At 36.6% G+C, this 22,358-nt stretch overlaps 1 pseudogene; it reads right to left on the bottom strand.

The window, feature by feature from the left end:
- Window positions 1-427: 427 nt before the first annotated feature.
- On the bottom strand, window positions 428-1,787 carry LOC110192145 (pre-mRNA-splicing factor RBM22 pseudogene; annotated as a pseudogene).
- Window positions 1,788-22,358: the final 20,571 nt, after the last annotated feature.

Genomic DNA, 22,358 nt, shown 5'->3' on the forward strand with positions numbered 1-22,358 from the left:
ACGAAAAAACTGAATAGAAATTTGTTTTGTTTGTTGGCAGAAGTTATTTTTGCAAGAGGAAGATAAGAGAGTAAAGAAAGTTTCTAGGGTGTTTGATTTCCAAAGTTTGTCCTTGGGTAATAGGAAATCACATGTAATGGCTCTCCCCAAGTGAATGATAGTCACATCAAATGCTTGCTTCCACCATCTGTCAAAGTTGTCCACTTGCAAGCGCATAAAATGTGTACAATCAGAATTACAATTCCCCCAAAGGTTCCCAGAAGCTCCAAATTCACCCTGGCCCTCTTTTTTCCTGTATAGTTAAGAAGGGAAGGACATTGTTACACTTACTGACCAGATTTTATAATATCAGTTTAGCAGGGCTCCTCCACTTTCCCTGTACTCAGGAACTCAGCTGCAGCTCTCTGTTGGCCCATATCTCAGCACACTATTTGCTATAATAGTTATTTACAAAGTAAAACAAAATATTTACTCCAAATTTATTTATTACATTTCTAAAGCATCTTTCCTCCTCAGAGCACAACCACTGTAGCAGGAAGTTAGAGACTGCTGTGCTTTGCTGATCCCCCATCTTCTGGGGATTGTGAAAAGAATAGTAGATGGGTCCTAGAGCTCCCCAGAAGGGATGTGGGGCTCTCATTGGGTGGTACACATATGGTCAAAACTTATTGGGCATGGAGATGAAATCGTGGGAGGAGGAAGCAAGGCAATATTAAAATCTGGGTTAATATTGGGTACCACTTGGAAAGAGATTAAAATAATTGGCAATGGTTTCTTCTTCAGCTACTGAAGGAGGAAGAAGAGCTCCCAACGTCCTGGGAGAAACTTCATCTTAATTCTGGAGTCTGTGGTTCCTTCATTTTCCATTTATTTTTCTTTTGCTGACTGGAATCTTCCTCATTTCACATTAAGCCTGCACCCATCTACAATCAGTTCTTGAAGGGCTTCTTGGTATTCAGCTCTGCAGTTTTCCTAGTAGCAAACTGAATGAAAGCACACTGTTGCCTCTGTACAATTGTTGTCATTCAGATCTCACCAGACTGGTAGAAGAGATTTCTAAGATCAGTCTCCTTGATTGTATCTTCAAAGCCAACCAACATATAATGTAGTAATGGTCTTATCATCTAGTGGGTCCAGATGTGGCATCGTTGAAAGCTATTTTAGAAAAGCTTATCTGCAAAAAGATTATTAATGCCATAATACGATAATGATGTTCTGATCAGCAAAAGGATTATCAGGGTCTGTAGGCTTCTCATGTCTGTATGGACACTCTTCTTCTCTTTTATATTTCCTTTTGCCCAGAAGGAATGAATTTGAGGACAATTCTGTCTGAACTAAGAGATAGATTGATCCAATTTAAGCAGCATATTACTGTTGATGGTAGCCTTCCCAAGAACACCAATCAGCTGAGTTTTCATCAGTGTTAGAAATCTCTTGTTCAATATTTTGGGTGTACTGTTTCATTTACATCATTTACATTCATTTACATCATTGTCATCCTTAAAGGACAGTCTTGAATCAGGAACCTGAATAGGTAAGCCATATTCTAGGTCCAAAAGGCAGGTCTAACATTTTAGCTTGTTTCAAGTTTGGCACATTTCAGTCTTCTTAAAACACATGTGAACACTGGGGCATCAGTTTAACACTGTGAATAGGCTGGAACAAATTTTGCATTCTTTTCCATCCTTTTCTTTGATCATCTGAATATAGAGATTTTCTCCAAGGCACATCTGATACAGAGGAGGGAAATCTGAGTCCTCCCACTTCTGACTGTTGTAGGAATTGAGAAATCACCATCTTGGAAATAGTGGGGTGCGTGGCATTGTCAGAGGAAGTAGGAGGCAGAACTGGCCCTTGGGGCCTATTTTTCTTGCTTTCTCAAATGAAGGTGGGGGAAATGGGAGAGAGAGAATGTGGAACTGAAAAAGTAAAATAAAATTTAATTAAATAAAAACTAAACTCCTTGAAATCCAGCAACAATGAACCAAAGGACATATTTTAAGAAATCATAAAAAGAAGGCAAAAAAATCACAACACTATACCATTCAACTAGTGATGGAAAGTACTATCACCTTGACATATGATAGCTAATTCAAGAGCCTCCAGGTCAAGGAAAATATGCCATGATCACTCAGAAAGAAAGATATTTATTATCAAGGGACCATAGCCAAATTAAAGAGAGCATACAATGGAAAGTTCCTCCCAATTCTCCATTTACAGAGAGTGCCTAGATCAGTCATCTATTTCCCAACAAGTTATACTCCTCTGGACTTCATCATGCCCCCATGCTGGGTACAACCTTTGCTCCATAAATGTTCAGCTTCTTTTTATGTTGTTTCCCTCATTAAATTGTGATAACCTTGAGGAGAAAGACTGTCTTTTATCTCTCTTTGTATCCTCAGTTCTTAGTGTAATTCCTAGCATATAGTATTCATTTAATAAATGCTTACTGGCTGTGTGAATAACACAAGATTGCAGTAATTAATGTAAAGGAACAGAAAATTTGGAAGATACTAAGGGACAAAAGAATGATATTTATTAACATTTATTTTCCTCTGTAAGGTTGCACAGCGATTTATATGTTATCTTATTTGATCCTCACAACAACCCTGTGAATAGTTGCAATGATTATTCAGATTTTACAGATGAGGTAATTGTGACTCAGAGGTTAAGTGACTAGCTGAAGGTCACATGGCTAATGTTGGAAGGAAGTGTTTGAATTCAGGTATTCTGGACCAAGTACAACCCTTTATCCATTGCACCATCTTGTTGCTTACAATTAAAGATAACTTAGAAAACTTAATATCATCCTATTGGCAAAACATTCTACTAAGGTATTTTGAATACTGTGATCTTGTTCTAATTGTCTAACTATGGGAATTTCAAGCCATAACAAGTTAATGTTCAGATGTTTTTAGAAGTAACATTTCTATAATGATTCAAGGGCTATGCACCACTTTCCTCACAACCACCGCGTAAGATGGGTAGTACAGATATTATGCACGTTTTAAAAATGGAGAAACATAACATGACTTGTCCATGATCACACAGACAGTAAATGTTCTACCTAAGAAGTGAACCTCATTTAAATATTAATTCCAGATATATAGCTATTTTTTTTCCCCTAAGCTTATCATACAACCTGAATATCTGGTATCATCATGGAGGCAATACTATTTCTATCATATGTCAATGTTAAGGATTTTATAGGTCTGAATTAAATGACTCAGTTGTTGGATAATACTGAAAAAATAGTCAATGATGTCAGATATTCACTGGGAATATTTTTTATATTTTGATATATGGTCAATTGCACAGTAATATGAATGGAGTTATCTAGGTGCTCCAAGAATGAAGTAGTGGTTTGTCATCTGGGAATGACAAAGTAGAGACACACAGATATCAGAAAACAGTTGATTCAGTAATTTTCAGAAAAAAAAGCAAATATAATTAAGGTTTTCTTATTCACTGTTCAAGTCTGATGAGAAAGATATTTTTTGACTTAATAACATTAGAAAGTAGGTTTTCCCAGGATACTTGTCTGAGACATAGTAAAAATGCTTCTGATATCTATAAGTATACATAGTTATGAACCACTTTTTGTAATTCATATAGGTACATACAGTCATATCAGAGGATGCTAAAAATATTACATTACGATTAAAAATTACAAATTATTATTTCAATTTCTTGAGCAAAAAATTGATGGTCATAGGGCCATGGATTATGTTGTCTTCACTATTGTTCATTGAAAGCAAGGGATACATGCAAGAAAGGTGATTTAGAAAGTTAACTACTGGCTAAGAATGTAATATTTAAGAATGGTTATCAGACTTTTGGCCCACAGTACAAATAAGTGCTGACAGATGCCTGCCCAGAGTTGGAGTAAACCAGACAAAGGCTGACATAGATAGGTAGATAGATAGATAGATAGATAGATAGATAGATAGATAGATAGATAGATAGATAGATAGATTATTTGCTATCTTACAAATGTAACCTAGAGGGGATGTGTCTGTGTGTGTGTGTGCGTGTATGTAAGGAAGAAAAATGACTATGTTAGGTATATCCATTATTTTAAGTACTATAGAATTTACCTACAATGAAAAAAAGAAAAATAACATTTGAGAAATCTAGAAGTTCACTAGAAACCTGGAAACAAAAGTCCAGGAAGGAGTTATTAAGTATAACCTAGATAGAGGAGACAAGGAATGAAGGGAAAATTAGCAGTTATTGAGCACCTACTATGTGCTAACCATTATGCTAAGTACTTCAAAATATTTTCTCATTTGATACTCTAATGTCTATATAAAATGCCCCCAAATAAGGCAATAAGTAAGAAAACCTAGAGGCCCTAAGAAAAGGAGGGAATTTGACTTTATTGGTAATACTGTATCTTGGTGGAATAAAAACAATGACTTAAATATGTTCTTGGTTGGGTATAGCTTATTTAAATAGAACAGGTGACATTATTGATACTAGGGGCTGTTTTTTGTTGTTTATTTGTTTTGCCTTTCCGAGTATTCCCAAAGCTTAGTATAGTACCTGTAACATGGCAGGTTTTTAATAAATGCTTTTTGAATTAACTTCACTATTATGGTACCATTGCTCTATGGTACTTAGCTATAATCGTGTGCAGAATTCCAGGAATAAGAAGGAGAAAGCATGGTGCAGAGTATTTGGGTAAATGTCAATGGTTGGAGGAAAAAGATATTTTATCCTTAAAATATACTACAAGTGCCTAGACAGAAAAGAGAAGAAGACTTCAGGAAATAGATTGCAAACCTGCTACAGAGGCCTGGCATGGTAGTGATGGGAGACTTTAAAATCCAAATGTAAAGAAACACAATTTTCAAACAAAATGGAAATAGTTTGGGCACCCCAAAGTGGCAGAAAATGATTTTTTGGCATAAAAAACCAGTATCATCACTTTGTAAACTACATAAGGATTCCACTTTAGTAGGTGAATACTTTGGTTGCTAAAAGGTTAAAAAATAATACTTTTGTGTACTAAATTCTGATAAAAGGAAATTTTGGGGGAAAAAAAATCACTCCAGAGACAGACAATAGTAACAGGATTGATTTGAGGTCTGGAAAATTGCTCAGGCTGCAGGACATTGTGGTCCCTCAACTCATTTACATGTATCTGCTTTTAAGGCTTAAGTCATTAACACTTACATAAGAATAGATCAAATACCTGTCTGGAGACTATGGGGCGATTAAATATGACAGCTGGTTTTGTAACTAACAAAGAAAGGGGAGTTCTTGAATTTTTACTTTTAGCCACGGAAGTAGTAGCGCACCTAGCAAATGTTGAGGAACATGGTGAGCAATGAGAAGAGCTCAACACCTGATAGAAAAGTTAGCACTAATGGAGCCGCATAAAGAAACAAGCCGGGAGGAATCAGCTGAGAAGGCTTCAGCTACTACTTTCCAACTGTCTGGATAAAGGCGGATTTTCATTACAAAAAACTGAAGTCTGCTGACATTTTAGTCACCTCCCTTTAGGTCTATCTACATTTTGACAGAGGTGAGGCCTCTCAGAGGTGACTGCTGATCTCTGCTATCCTTTCTAGTTGAAATAGGAAATAAAACACAAGGAATACGGAGGCAGATTTTCTATTAGATAGAATGTCTACAGGTAATTGGATGATACAGAAGTCTGTGAATGAAGAGCTGACTGAGTTCACCTGAATTGACCAGAATGAGCCAGTTTGATGAGCTATGAAGTTTACTGGTTAAATGGAAATGCTAGCCAATAACACAGCTTAACACTTTCTCAACACCCCTTTATAAGGGTGATTGTGAGTTAACAGAGCTTGTCACTGCTTCATCAGTTTGAGAGTAGAAGAGGAAATGATATGCCCAGTACAGGAGCCATAAGAAGTAGATGAAGAGTAGTTAGAAATGAAGTGACTTTATGGAACACAGATGCTCCTGAGTGAACCACTGACATCAAGACCTGCATTTATTTCAGAAGTGTGAGTTATCCTGGCTGCATGGGTTTTCCTCACTCATGTGTCTCTTTTCAAGTTTCTATGTTTCTTCCTCCTCTTTCTCACTGATACTGAGAACACTGGTACAAAAGTGTGACCCAGATTTACATGTGATCTGTCATGTATTGATTATTCCTGTAGTTGCTTTATATTGATTGCTTTTATATATTATTATTCTTTTTATTTCTAATCCCTTGCACAAAGCCTAACACAGTAATAGTAAATTATTATTTATCTGGCATAAAAAATAGCAAGTACAATATTGGACTGCATTTAGAGGATATTTTCAGGGATAAGAGTATAGAATTCCTTACTGTACCCTGACTAGACCACATCTGAAGTAGGGTGTCAAATTCTGATCCCCATAGTATTTAAGAATCTACAGAGAAAGGCAGCAAGGTACTAAAGGGCTTTATCATATGTTTTCACTGAAAGACCCGTATTTAAAATGGAGTTTTATGGTGCACACAATGCCTATCTTAAAGTAATCAAATTCCTGTCATTTGGCAAGGTGCAGCTAGGTGGTGCAGAAGATTAAACATCGGGCCTGGAGTCAAGAAGACTCATCATATTTAGATTAAATGTGGCCTCAGGCAGGCAGACATTCTCCAGCAGCTGGCCTTCCATGTGCTTCAGCACAGCTTAGGGCAAACAAGCATTTTCCAGGGGTCAGACCTCCACATGCTTCAGTGTAGCCCCAGGGAAACAGAGAAAAACCCCACCTGGTCTCAGAACATGCCAGACACCATTACTAAGGACCCCAGATCAGCACCAGGTATTGCCAGACCCTTCCAGCCTCTAGAAGTGCAAACCATTCCCCACCCCACCCCCTCAATACAGCAGGTGAAACAAGGGTCCCCCGTGGGCTTCAGGGTAACATCAGCACAGAACCAGGTAAACAGCTAGGGCCTGCAGCCACTGGTAGAAGAGCCTGAGACAGAATGCCTTCCACTCTAGAAGCAGAGATCAGATTTAAAAGAAAGGAAAGAGGCCAAAAAAACAAACAAAAAAAAAGGTGAGCAAAAACAACAACTAAAAGAATCTGACCATAGAAAGATGAATATAGAAGTTTATCTTACCTGATGGGAAGTAGGAGGGAAGGAGATTAAGTAAAGGTAAATGGGCGGTGGGGACCGACAGAAAGGAGGGCAAATGAAGGGAGGTGGTAGAGAGAAGCAAAACACTGGTGAGGTGGAAAAAGGTGAAAGGAGAGAGAGGACAGACAGGAGGAAGAATAGGATGGAGAGAAATACAAAGGTAGTAATCATAACTGTGAATGTCAATAAGATGAACTTGCCCATAAAAAGGAAGCAGATTGCAGAAAGCATCAAAAACCAGAATCCTACAATATGTTACTTACAAGAAACACACTTGATGAAGAGAGACACAGAAAGAGTAAAGGTAAGGGTTGGATGCAGAATCTATTATGCTTCAGCTGAAGTAAAAAAAAAAAGCAGGAGTAGCAATCTTGATCTTAGACAAAGTAAAAGCAAAAATAGACCTAATCAAAAGAGATAAGGAGGGAAACTGCATCTCGCTAAGAGGGACCATAGTCAATGAAGCAAACAAATTATAAGAGCAAGGAATAGTCTGCCCATCAGATCTGTGGGAAGGGGAAGAATTCATGGCCAAACAAAAGACAGAGAATATTAGAATATATAGAAAAAGATTATTCTGATCATATTAAATTGAAAAGCCTTTGTACAAACAAAACCCTTGTGATCAAGATTAGAAGGAAAGTAGAAAGCTGGGAAACAATCTTTATAGCAAATATTTCTGATATAAGCTCCACTTCTCAAATATATAGAGAAATGAGTCAAATTTATGAGAATACAAGACATTCCCCAGCTCATAAATTGTCAAAGGATATGAACATGCAATTTTCAGATGAAGAAATCAAATTTTCTATAGGCATGTGAAGTTCTCCAAATCACTTTTGATTAGAGAAATACAAATTAAAACAACTCTGAAGTACTACCTTATACCAATCAGATTGGCTAATATGACAAATAAATGAAAATGACAAATATTGGAGAGGATGTGGAAAAACTCTGACACTAATGCATTGTTGGTGGAGTTGATAACTGATCCAACCATTCTGGAGAGCAATTTGGAACTATGTCCAAGGGGAAACCAAACTGTACATACATTCGGATCTAGCAATACCACTACTAGGTCTTTATCCCAAAGAGATCATAAAAAAGGGGAAGGGACCTACATGTGCAAAAATATTTATAGCAGCCATATTCATAGTAGCAAAATACTGGAAATTGAGAGGATGCCCGTCAGTTGGGGAATGGCTGAACAAGCTGTGGTATAAGAATGTAATAGAATACTGTTGTGCGAAAAGAAATGATAAACAGGCACATTTTGAAAAACCTGGAAAAATTTGTACAAAGTGTTCCAAAGTGAAATGAGCAGAACCAGGAAAATTCTGATGATCGACTATGAATGACTTGGCTTTTCTCAGCAACATAATGATTCAAGACAAGTACAAAGGCCTCAATGAAAGAAAATGCTTTCCATATCCAGATAAAGAACTGATGGACTCCAAAGGCAGATGGAATTATTTTTTTTTCATTTTATTCTTTCTCATGTTTTTTTTTTCCTTTTTTTCTGTTTCTTCTTCCACAGCCCTGATGAATATGGAAATGTTTTATATGTAGCATATGTATAAACTATATTAAACTGCCTACCATTCTCAGAGGAGGGGAGCAGAGGGAAGGAGGGGAAAAAATTTGGAACTTCAAATCTTTAAAAATGAAATCTAAAAGTTTCTTGATATGTAATTGTGGGGAAAATAAAATACTATTTGAAGCAAAAAAAAAATAAAAATAAATGTGGCCTCAGATATTTAGTAGCTGTGTGACCCTGGCCAAGTCACTTCACCCTATGTATCTCAGTTCCTCCTCCATAAAATGAGCTGTAGAAGGAAATAGAAAAACAGAAACAACTGAACAACAATAAATCATTTGGAAGAGGCATTAGGCTTATTTTATTTGGCTAATTCTGTTCTTGCCTCCAAAGATTAGAGAAAGTAACAATGGATGGAGGTGGCAAATAGGCATATAAAGCATGTTAAGGGAAAAAAAAAACTTCTCAAAATTAGATCTAGCCAATAAAAATAGAATGGAAAGTCTTGAGAAATAGTAAGTTCTCGTTTATTGGATGATTTCAAACAAAAGCTAATGACCACTTATTGGATATGGTATATAGTAGGTATTATTTTCGGTTATTTAGGTGTTCCTGGTGCTCTATCCACTGTGCCACCTTGCTGCCTCAGCAGCTTCAGGCTAGTCACACAATTGATCTGATCCCCAATGTGAAATTGAATGGATGGGGCTAACCAATCTCTGTCTATTTCTGATTCTAAAAACACAATAAGACAAGGTGATACCAAACATCCATCTTGTATAGCTAGAAAATTGAGATTTAATGCACAGAAAAAAATCTAAACTCTTGAGAAGCAGAGTGACAAAGTAGATTGTTTGCTGGAAGAAGTTGGGATGACTTGAGTTCAAATCCTTAATCAGACAATTACTAGTTCCCTGATTCAGAGAAAAATCACTGGACCACAGAATCCTCCTCTAAAATGAGGATAATAATAATATTTACTTCACAGGGTTATTGAGAAGATCAAATTAGATAATGTATTTAAAGTGCCCTGAAAACCATAAAGTGCTGCTCTATGAATGGGAGGAATTATTGTTATATTATTATATCTTGTTATTATTGTATCATATATGTATAACATATATATTTATATAATTATATTGATATAGTAAGTCAAGATTCTACTAACTTACTAGTAGGTGGTCTGAAAGTCATCCAAGACAAAGAAAAGAGATAAGAAATATCTTTTTTTAAAATTTGGTGGTTACTTAAATTTTGAAGTTTTTGAATTTACAATATTACTTGCAGATTTACCAGAGCAGAAGGTAATTGTCCAAGGAGCACCTTTTTTGAAGCATTTCAAAAAGTTAAATGAGATGCAGTTTAGAGCACAGATGCCTAGTTGAAGCACTTCAAAACATGCCCAAATCTAGGACACAATTTGACTCTCTGAACTACATTGTTGGATTTACATTGAATATACTTTTTTGTTTCCACTACATTGACTATTCATTAGCAACAGAACGGTAAAAACAAGCTCAAAGGGTAAAAAGTGGCTCATTACTACCATAAGAGAAAATGATGAAATGTGTGCCCATGTAGGTAAATGAGAAGGTGTGTGTGTGTGTGCATAAACGTTCTCTTTCCCTCTTTTTATGTGTTTGGTTTTTTCCCTGAGGAATTTTTCAGATACTTCAGAAATATTAATGTTGCCAAGATGAAGCAAAAAATGTTGAGATCCCAAGTGCATTAGCTTGAAAGCAGTGACTAGGGAAGAAGAATTTACACAATAGGTTGGCATTTAATAAATGTATTGTGTGGTGGAATTGTGGGAAGCAAGTTGAATGTCCTGGTGCAAAATAACTTCAGCCATGCTTGAGAAAATCCAAACATCCGGTTTGTCCCAAGAGTAATTGATTATTAGAGCCTTTGTATTTTTGGTAACAAAAAACATATGGAAGTCATACTGGATTGAATCTGGATAATTATGTCCATTTTTGTCAATTATATTTTGTAGGATACTAACAAACTAGAGAACACTCAGAAAAGGTGATCAGGGTAGTGAATAGATGGGAGACTTTCATATATTTAGCTAAGACAAGAGGAAACTTGAGTACAGATATACTGAATTTAAGTGATAATAAAGGAGGTCTATCCAGAAGAGGGATTAAATTTTTTCTACAATGCTGTAGTAAGTAGAAAAAGGAGCAATACAAAATAACAGGACGCAAATTTCACCTTTATGGGAAAAAATTTTTTCTAATGGCTCTCTAAAAGCAAAATTAGTCTCTAAAAGGGTAATAACTTCAGCATCCCTGCAGGTTTCTAGGCAAAGGCAAAAGGAAAACCTACTCAGATAAGAGTTGGTCGAGGTGACTTTTAAGGCCTCTTCCCACTCTGAAATTCTATAAATGAAAGATATTTACATAATGAAAATCTATACATAGTCTCTATCTTACATTTTTGAAGTATATTACATAAAATATCCTCAAGAAACTAATACCATGTAACTTAGTAATGCAATCAACCCATTATAAACATGACAGATATAATTTAATTAGTTTACCTTGTAATACAAAGTATAAAAATGTGTTTTATAAATTTGGTATATATTTTTATTCAGAGAGTACCAACTTATTACTCTAATATTGAATGAGATTGTCATAATCTCTATGTAGCAATAGCTTCTGTAATAACATAACTTTCACCCCAGTGAAAAGAGACCCTTAAGAGTAGTAGAAAAAAAGAACTCAGAATAGAGGCAGGGATGGGGAACCTGCAGCCTCGAGGCCACATGTTCCCCACCCAATTCTTGCCCAATGAGACAATAATTTTCTCACTCATAGCCTATGGGCTCTGCTGCCTTAGGAAGGAATAACTTACTGTTGAGGACTTTTGGAATAAGACTTAGAAGGTAATAAGTGTCCTCTATAGTAACTACAATTTTCAGGCCTAGGAAGAAAATCTTAGATAAATATAGGCAGGAACATTCTGTTTCCTTGTTTGTTATGAAGGATTTTTGTTAAGTCAATAAGAATGTGAAATGACCTCGCCTCAGTGGTCTGGCAATGGGATCATTGGAGAGGGAGGTGATTTGGAATCTTTGTGCCTGAGGACCATAGACAGAATTCATCTGCTCTTGGGTCTATGATTCCATGGGTTTTATGATGAGGAAAACTCAAATTATGCCAAGGTTTGGAAGCTTTCTCCACTTCTCAGACCAACTTTTCAATGAGTATGAAAATGTAATTCAAGCATCCTAATACCTGCTGTACTTGAAACAATTTCAAGTTAATCTTGAGAAAATATAACTATTCTTTCTACAACTAGGTTTATATTTACAGTACATAGGTATCATATGGCTAGATACTGGGAATTAGAAACATAATGTTTTATTTCTACAGTCAATGAGGGAACTTAATAAAAGCAGTTTCCATTTTGAATTCCCCTTCATTGTATGATCTACTTTTTATATAGGAAACCTTTTTTTTTTCAGAAAGTGGTGGAAATCAACCAATTTTTGTTTGTTTGCTTACCTATTATAAAAGATTATCCAGTAAATAATCAAAGTTTAACATAGCATGGGAAATTCCAGAGTATACTGATGTTAGTTGGCCAGTGATGAGGCAAGGGAGGAAAATGTGAAAGAATACGTTTTCCAGTTCCCACAGTACAGGAAGCAGGGATATCCAAAGAAAAAAAAAATAATTTTATGTACTCAGATCACACATTAATTTGTTCAGTGAGCTCATTATTCTCTTTGAAATTCTCACAATGTTATGTAAATGCTAGCTATCATTATTATATTCCCATCACGTTAGGGAGTATTTCACTGCTGGTGTACTTCTGCTGTAATCTTCTTTCCTCAGTGGAACAAAAATTCCCCAGTTTTCCCTATTCCTCAAGGCTTCTGCCTACCATTATCCTTCCATGGGAAATTAGAATTCCTGTAAACTCCCTAATCAAAAGGGAGCTAACAAGAATTTAGAACTAGAAAAAATCACAGAATCATGGAACCATAGAGTCTCATATTTAGCTGGGACCTTGACAAAATCTTGTCTGATGGATATCTGAATAAGAAACTCCCTTGAAACAACAACTATTGGACTTTCACCAGCCCCCAGTGTAAGAGCTTTATCAAAGGGGAACCCACTGTCTCCTAAGATATTCCATCCCACTTTGGGGTTACTCTAATTGTTAGGAATTTTTTTTTATTATAGGAAATTAAAACCTTCCTCTTGCAACTTCTACCTGTGACATTCAAGTTCTGTCCTCTGTGATTGAGCAATCTATGTTTAATGATTATTTCATGTCTTCACTTCTAAAATACTGGAGAACCACTGGCATATCCCCCCAAATCTTCATTTCTCCAGGATAAATATGTTTGGTTATTCCTAAGAGTCCTTTCAACTTTTCTCAGTATTCTGGGGTACCTCTTCTAGTCAACTAACCACCTCATTTTGTATCCGAGTAAGCTGAATTCATCAGAGGGAACATAACTTGGTTAAAGTTCTCATATTTAGTTAGAACAGAACTGGGGCTTGAATAAGGACCTCTTGACACTGATTCAAGTACTCTTTCCACAGAAATATGCTGTCTTCTCTTCTACATAAAGATTTCTAGTTCACACACAAATTGGAGAAACAGCATGTGAGTTGAGAGAGAGAGACACTGCATATTTTCATCAAATGTCAGAGATGGAAGGGACCGAAAAGATCACATAGTATATTTTCCTGTTGATGAAACTAATGGGGAGAAAAAGTCTATGCATGCTACAGGAAAATTTTCTATCATTTTATAGCAACTCATTCCATAGATGTGCAGGCCTGGTCAGCAATGTTAGATTTAGAATCATAGGATGTAGAATTGGAATATTCATTACAGATATCCTAATCTATCATTTTCCAGATGAAGAAACAGGGGAAGAGAGCAAAAGGGACTTCTGGACTCATATAAGTAGCAATATCCCAGCCAGTATAGAAGTCCAGGTCACCTGACTCCAATGTCCGTTGTTATTCCACAAATTCCAGAACATCATTTCCTAGTCTAAAGTTAGATACAGATTGTTAGAAAGCTGCTTTCTAGGTGGAGCCAAGATGGTGGAGTGAAAGCAGTGACTTGCTTGAGCTTTTCCCTAAACCCCTCCAAATACCTATAAAAAATGGCTCTAAACAAATTCTGAAGTGTCAGAATCCACAAAAAGACAGAGTGAAGCAAATTTCCAGCCCAAGGCAATCTGGATGATTGATCAGAAAGGCATATCACGCCATGTGGAGAGAAGAGTACAGTGCAGCATGGGGGCACAGGCTGCAGTTAACCAGGAACAGGCCTCAGAGGACTGAATTGTGGGCAGCTGTGGCAGCTTCCAGACCTCTCAACCCACAAACACAAAACACAACTTAGAAGGTCAGAGGGAAAAGTCTGTTTCTGCAATGAGAGAGGAGCTAGGTCAGAGTCAGTTACAGAGTGCAGAGTGCAGGCGCTGGGGCAGTGGCTGAGTCATGAGCTTCCAGCCCACAGCTTGAGGGGGAATCCAGTGACTGATGGGGGGGGATGGGATTGCAAGGATCTCTTTGCCAGTGCTGAGGCAGGAATCTCTTGCTTTGCCCATGAATGGATCTGGGTCACAGTTCTGGGCTGCGGTCCTGGGGTGAGGAGGAGCTGGCGTGGTGGAGCTTGTAGTGGCTGTGCAGAGAAAACCTTCCTCACAGTTCCAGGACAGAAAGGAGTGCTTGGTCACTAATAGACCAGAGCATAGCCCAGGAAAGGAGTAAACACCTGGCCCCTTATCGTACCACCTTGCAAGAAATGAAAATTTATAGGTCCCTACAAGTATCTCTGAAAACAGCTGTATAAACCCCCGAAGTTTGGGACAGTATATTCTCCACATTGGAAGCAAACTCTTACCTTAACAAAGAGTTTAAAACTCAGGTAATTGTCTGGGATCATGAGCAAGTAGAGTAAAAACAGTCAGACTATATTATCTTACTTTGGTGACAAAGAAGATGAAAACATACAACCAGAAGAAGACAACAAAGTCAAAGCTTCTACATCCAAAGCCTCCAAGAAAAATATGAATCAGTCCCAGGCCTTGGAAGAGCTCAAAAGGGATTTTGAGAAGCAAGTAAGAGAAGTAGAGGAAAAACTGGGAAGAAAATGAGAGATGCACAAGAATCATGAAAAACAAGTCAACAGCTTGCTAAAGGAGACCCAAAAAAATACTGAAGAAAATAACACCTTAAAAAATAGCCTAACCCAAATGGCAAGAGGTCCAAAAAGCCAATGAGGAGAAGAATGCCCTAAAAAGCAAAATTGGCCAAATGGAAAAGGAAGTCCAAAAGCTTACTGAAGAAAATACTTCCCTAAAAATTAGAATAGAACAATTGGAAGATAGTGACTTTATGTGAAATCAAGACACTGTAAAACAAATCCAAAAAAATGAAAAAATACAGGACAATATGAAATATCTCATTGGAAAAAACAACTGACCCAGAAAATAGATCCAGGAGAGAAAATTTAAAAATTATTGCACTGTGTGAAAGCCATTATCAAAAAAAGAGCCTAGACATCATCTTTCAAGAAATTATCAAGGAAAACTGCCCTGATATTTAGAACCAGAGGGCAAAATAGAAATTGAAAGAATCCATCTCCTCCTGAAAGAGATCCCCAAAGGAAAACTCCTAGGAATATTGTAGCCAAATTCCAGAGTTCCCAGGTCAAGGAGAAAATATTACAAGCTGCCAGAAGAAACAATTCAAGTATGTGGAAACACAATCAGGATACACAAGATTTAGCAGCTTCTACATTAAAGGACCGCAGGGCATGGAATATAATATTCCAGAGGGCAAAGGAGATAGGATTACAACCAAGAATCACCTACCCAGCAAAACTGAGTATAATCCTTCAGGGGAAAAAATGGTCATTCAGTGAAATAGAGGACTTTCAAGCATTCTTGATGAAAAGACCAGAGCTGAATAGAAAATTTGACTTTCAAATACAAGTGGAACATGAAGAGGTAAACAGGAAAGAGAAATCATAAGAGACTTATTAAGGTTGAACTGTTTACATTCCTGCATGGAAAGATGATATTTATAACTCATGAGACCTTTGTCAGTATTAGGGTAGTTGGAGGGAAAAATATATGTATGTAGATAGATAGATAGATAGATAGATAGATAGATAGATAGATAGAGGGCACAGGGTGAGTTGAAGATTAAGGGGTCATATCTGGAGAATAAAATTAAGGATGAGAGAGGGTTATACTAGGAGAAGAAGAAAGGGAGAGATAGAATGGGGTAAATTATCTCATAAAAAAACAGAAAAGAAAATGCTCTTACAGTGGAGGGGAAACAGGGGAAGGTGAGAGGGAATGAGTGAATCTTATTCTCATAGGATTTGGCTTAAGGAGGGTATAAAATACACATTCAATTGGGTATGGAAATCTATCTTACCCCACAGGAAAATAGGGGAGGAAGGCAGGAGGATGATAGAGAGGAGGGCAGATTGGGAAAGGGGTAATCAGAAGCAAATACTTCTGAGGAGGACAGGGTCAAAAGAAAGAATAGAATAAATGGGGTGGGCATGATAGGATTAAGGGAAATAGAGTCAGTTTTTCACAACATGTCTACTATGGAAGTGTTTTGCCTAACTGCACATGTATAACCTATGTTGAGTTGCTTCCCCTTTCAATGAGGGTGGGTGGGGAGGGAGGAAGGGAGAAAATTTCAAAGCCAAAGTTTTAAAAACATATGTTTAAAAAATTTTTTTTCACATGCAACTGGGAAATAAGAAATACAGGAAATGGGGTGCAGAAGTCTATCCTTCCCTACAGGAAAACAGAAGGGGAAGGGGATAAGATAAGGGGGGCAGAGATAGAAGAGAGGGCAGACTAGGGGAAGGGATATTCAGAATGCATGCCATCTTGGGGTGGGGGCAGAGGCGTGATGGGGTGAAAATTTGGAACTCAAAGTCTTGTGGAAGTAAATGTTGAAAGCTAAAAATAATAAATTTATATTAAAAAAAGAAAGCTGCTTTCTTTGTATATTGAGGATTAATTTTGGTATATAGGAAAAGCACACACACTTTAAATAGAAAAATATACAAAATGTGTTTTAAAATACTAGAATGTTTCTGTCATGCATACTTAATTATAATTAATTTTTTCTAAAAGTTAAAAGAGTTTTCTTGGAGAGAAAATCTAGTAAGTCAACTTTTGTTGCAAAGAAAGTGGTAAACATATAATTTCTACTTCTGTGGTTTTGATTAGAATTTCATATTTTCTTTTAATATGCCCTGATGCCCAATTTTTTAATGGGAACTGTGGTTCATGTCTTTTTTCACTAGTTTTCCCTTTTTTCCCCCCCATTGCTCAAAATAGCTGGGCTTATCTTTCTGCAGACATCCTCAGTTCATCTCAGAGTCCTGGGAGATAAGATTAGAGGCCTTGATCCTCCCGCTGTTAGAACAAGACCTCAATCTCTCACTGTCTCTATTTAATCAGGTTCCTATTTTAGCTGCCACAAAGCTGTCAACAAAAGAAAATAAGCCATCCCCCATCAAGGGGTTAAATTGGATTTCACAGTGTGCAAATGCTCTTCTGAGCAAAAATCCCCCTGCACCCTCCATCAGGCAAATTACTTCTGACTTTTAATTTATTTCTCTAGGAAATGGAAAGGTATGGCATAACCAAAGTCAATAGGGAATAAAGCACGAGGTATAATCAGGCTGCTCACCAATTCAGAGCCCCCTTCCCTGTCAGCTTTAATAGGTTCTCAGACCACACAATTTATAGAATACATGACATGTCTTTTCTGTTCTGGGTTTTATTTTGGACTTATCTAGTTAATGGTCCCAACAAGTGACAGCTGATGTTTGCTTGATGCACTGGTGCCGGGAAGACATGGGTGTTGTATATCTAGTTTTAGTTTGAAATTTTAAAAATTAAGCCTGGTAAGAGAACTAGACATGAGATTTCCTGTTTGATAATGCCTGAATCAATGCTGGTCCAGCTAAAAAATATGATGGGTACCTATTGTTTTTAGGGCTTTTCTATTCAGTGAAGAGGTACATGTAGACCACAAGACAATAATGTTCCTTTTGAACATTTTTTCTCATTTCACATGGAGTGGGAAAAATTAACTATGAGTCATACCAATTACCATCATACAATCATAGTATTTCATAGTAGTAAGATATCAAGGGATGCCCACAACATTTAGGCTTAAGGAGGGCAGCTAGGTGGCACAGTGGATAGAGCACCCACCCTGAAGTCAGGAGGACCTGAGTTTAAATCCGGCCTCAGACCAAATACTTGGCAATTACTAGCTCTGGGACCCTGGGCAAGTCACTTAACCCCAACTGCCTAAAAATTAAAACAAACAAACAAACAACATTTAGGCTTAAGGTTTTACAGATTATAGAATAAGGAAATTTTAGATTTGGTTGGGATCTCAGCCATGTTCTGATCTAAAACACACTTAAAGAAGGAAGGCCTATAAAATCTCTAACAAATGGCCATCTAGACATCATTTGGAATCATCTAATGATTGGGGACCCACGATGTTGCAGAGCAGCCCATGACACTTATACTCAAATTTAAAAATTCTTAGAATCATAATATCTCAGGGGTAGAAGGGACTTTTAGTCTAATTATAACCAAAGAAAGAATTTTCTCTATATAATTTTCAACTTCTCCTATGAGGATGGGGGAAGTGAATTTACTAGTACCTAAAGTAGCTCATTACACTGTTGGCCATTGCTAATTGTTAGGTATCACCACCCTTATTCTGGACACTATTCTTATAGTAAAACTAATGTCTCATTACCTCTTTTTGTCTGCCATGTGACAATGTTGGCTGTTACTGACTTTGTAGTCTGTTAACACTGGCTGGTCTTTTTTAGCCTTGCTACCCAAGTCTCTACGAGGTTTGAAGAGTTTAAAACTCATGTGTAGGTATTTATATTTTCCCTCTATCATAGATGTAATCTGTTTTTATATTACTCACTACCAGATATCCAGTTTTATCAGTTTCCTAAAAAAAGTCAACTAGACTATGTCTCCTTATCTTGTCTTCAAGTATGTCATGAGAAATCTCACACATCTTTCTGGAATTCATGAATATTCTTTCCATGCCAGTCCCCAGATCTATCATTCTAAATACTCTCTAAAATGCAAATCAAGTTGGTGAAATTATAGTGACCTGTAATAAATCATACTTTCCTTCTTTAATTGTTCAAAGAGAATCTCTTTAATAATAGTTTGTAAAACAAGTAAATGGAAAAAGTAAACATACAAACCTATCCTTGTGCCCTCAAAAACACCCCAAAACCACCTGTGTAATTATAATGATCAAACTTGAGCCTGAACGAAATAGGGGAAAAACTAACAACATAACATCAAAAACTCCCCTTCCTTTTCTGCACAGGTTATGGAATAGTTTAGGTAGTATTACAATGGACAGATGTACTGGGCTATTTAATTGGACTATTGGGCTAATCTTTCCCTCTCCCTCTTCCTCCCCCCCCATGTCTGTCTGTCTGTCTCTGTCTCTCTCTGTGTCTCTCTGTCTCTGTCTCTTTTCTCTCTCTATCTCTGTCTCTTTTTCACACACACACACACACACACACACACACACACACACACACACGGAATATCTTTTTTTCTAGCGGAAGGAACACCAAGTGACAAGACATCTACCAAGGCATTCAGTGGCAATGATCTCAGTGGGGTAATACCAAGACCAATGAAATCAAAGATCCTGAAATCAGTAATGTATTTATTTTCAATTTAATACATTTATTAGGTAGATAATATGAGCAAGTATCTATCCTAGCTCCTGAGGATACAGAAATGAAAAAGAAAAAAGAGTTCTAGTCTTAAGCGTTTTTATTCTTCTAGAGCATAAAACATGTAAACAGTTATTTTGAGGAAATAGAGAACACTAATGACGAAGAGGAGTATGAAGGGCTACTATTCAAATTGAGATGTGAGCTAAGCATGGTCAGGAACAAATATTCTCAGAGGTCAAAGCGAAAAATGCCTATAATCTATGAAAGAAGGAAAACCTGGGCCAAAGGCGAAGGTAGGAACTGGAATGTCAATTTCATGGAAAAGCAAGTAGTCCACTTTGGTTTGAGTATATAATGTGCAAAAGGGAATATAACTGTAATAAGCCTGAGAAGTTAGGTTGGGGGCAGATTGTAAAAGGCTTTACAAACCAGGCTGAAAAGTTCACATTTTATTGTATAGGAAACATGAAACCACTGATGATTCAGGAACACAGAGTTTCATAGTTAGGATATTTTTCCCCCCAAGGACAAAACCTTGACATCATTATTGTTTTGGTCTATGGTATTGGGTTGTGTGTGTGTGTGTGTGTGTGTGTGTGTGTGTGTGTGTGTGTGTGTGTGTGTTGGGGTAGGAATCATTTTTGTTGCTGTTGTTTTTTGTTTTGTTTTTTAGGCAATTGGGGTTAAGTGACTTGCCCAGGGTCAAACAGATAGTGTGTCAAGTGTTTGGTCTGAGTAAGATTTGAACTCAGGTACTCCTGACTTCAGGGCTGGTGCTCTATCTATTGTGCCACCTAGCTGCCCCTAGTAGGGAATCATTTTATAATAAACTTATGATTGCCTTGATAGTTCTAACTTTTTTGGTTTCCTCCTACCCCCCACTTCTATTTATCTATTTTATGCTTCAGCCAAACAATTTCTTTTAAGTTTCATATTGAATTATTTCCTCTCCTGCTGCTTTGCCATCTTCTAGGCCATCCCTCATGCATGCAATGGAATCCCTTGCTCCCAACTTTTCCTTTTGAAAATCTTGCCTTCTTTCAAGACCTAGCCTCATTTTCTTGGTCACCCAGCTACATGTATGTATTTTGGAATAACTTTTCTATGCATTTAATCATTTTCTAACTTGTATCAGAATTAGGTCTGCAGGTCCCATCTTTCCATACTAGATTTTAAGTTTGAGCAGAGATTATTATATTTTAATCCCCATAATTTCACAGAGGGACTTGCGTTCTATAGACACTTAATAGATATTTACTAAAAAGGCCTGGAAAATATATCACCTTCATTTTATGATATATAGCAAAATAGGCTTTACTTTATGCAAATAATATGTGGTTGAATACACATTTAAAAAGAAACAAACAAATATGTACAACCCCACAAAACGGATTGAATAAGAGTTACTCACTGTGGTATTAAATGTCTCAAAAGTACAGAATAAGACAAGGGAAATGCTAATACTTAAACACACAACTCTTATAGTTGGATTAAAGTAGTACAGATTACCTTATGCTATTAAATTTCCATTAAAATGATTCTTTCTATTCTCTCTAATGTTGATGTTCATGTTTTTCAACTGAATACTAATCTCAAAATCATGGGTTTTTTTTTTTTTTTGCCTGTGGTAAATAAGAGCCAATGGATATAGCATTGTGTGTGTATGTGTATGCAAATTTATATAATTAGAAGTATATATAAACATACAAATATATGTATGTGTATATATGTGTCAGATAGTTTTGATAATGAATAGCAGAAAAAATAGTAGTGGATATTATCTTATGCCATATATATATATTTTTTTTTTTAATATGGATTCCTCTTGGGTGAGTTGGGCATGGAGAAGATAATACTGTAACAAAGACAATTTATTGTTTGAATTTACCATTCAATAATGAAAAAAAAGAGTCTATACCAAACCGACAAAACTTTCCATAGAATTACCAAATCTCCAAGTTGGAAGGGACCTCAGAGGTCATGTAGTATACTCTGCCACTGAATAATAATTTCATCTCTTACATCTCTGACAGTTTCTTCCTGAAGACCCCCAGTAATTGGGAGCCCTCTACCTATTAAGCTAGCCCTTTATACTGTCTGACAGCCCTGACTGAAAAAACTTTCCTTGACTCAAGCACATAGCTGTCTCTTTTCAACTTTGATCTCTTGCTTCAAGTTTTGCCTTCGTGGCAAAGTTGAACAAATTCACTCTTCCACATACTAGCCCTATAGGTATGAGAACACAAGTAATATGACTATGAAAATTCTCCCTCCTCTAGCTAAAAATTTCCAGTGTATTTAATTGATCTTTGAAATGCATGATTTCTAATTTCCCATCTTAACCTCAGAACTTACTCCAACATTCCTAGATTTATTGTTTCAAATGTGAGTTAAGAACTGATGAAATATTCCAGATGTAATTTGGCCAGTTTACAGTATGGGTATAGGCAAGTTGCTTATTCTCTCTAAGCATTAGGTTTCTCACATAAAATGAGGCTCATACCTGCTATACTTCCGTCACAACATTATGGTGAGATTCAAATGACAAAATTTTGTAAAATGCATAAATACCTGAAAGCTCTACATATGTGTCGCTTTTCGTACTACTATTATTGACTATCACCTATCTATCTATCTATCTATCTATCTATCTATCTATCTATCTATCTAGTATCTTCTATTATTTTATAGCCTAGCATTGATATTTTGGCTGCAATGTCACACTATTGACTCATATCAAACTTTCACTTTCAAGGAAAACACTGCAACCATATGGAAGTAAATAATTGATGTATAATTTGTTAATAGTTGGTAATTCTTTCTTGGACAAATGACTGCTTCATATACGCTAAATGAGCATTGAAGGGCATTTTAACAGTAGTTTTTAAGGAAGATAAGCATAAGAAATAGTGTGAGCACTTCACAGGTGTGTGTGTGTGTGTGTGTGTGTGTGTGTGTGTG

This window comes from Phascolarctos cinereus, unplaced genomic scaffold, assembly GCF_003287225.1.
Source record: "Phascolarctos cinereus isolate Bilbo 61053 unplaced genomic scaffold, phaCin_HiC Scaffold_2;HRSCAF=192, whole genome shotgun sequence".
NCBI lineage: Eukaryota > Metazoa > Chordata > Mammalia > Diprotodontia > Phascolarctidae > Phascolarctos > Phascolarctos cinereus.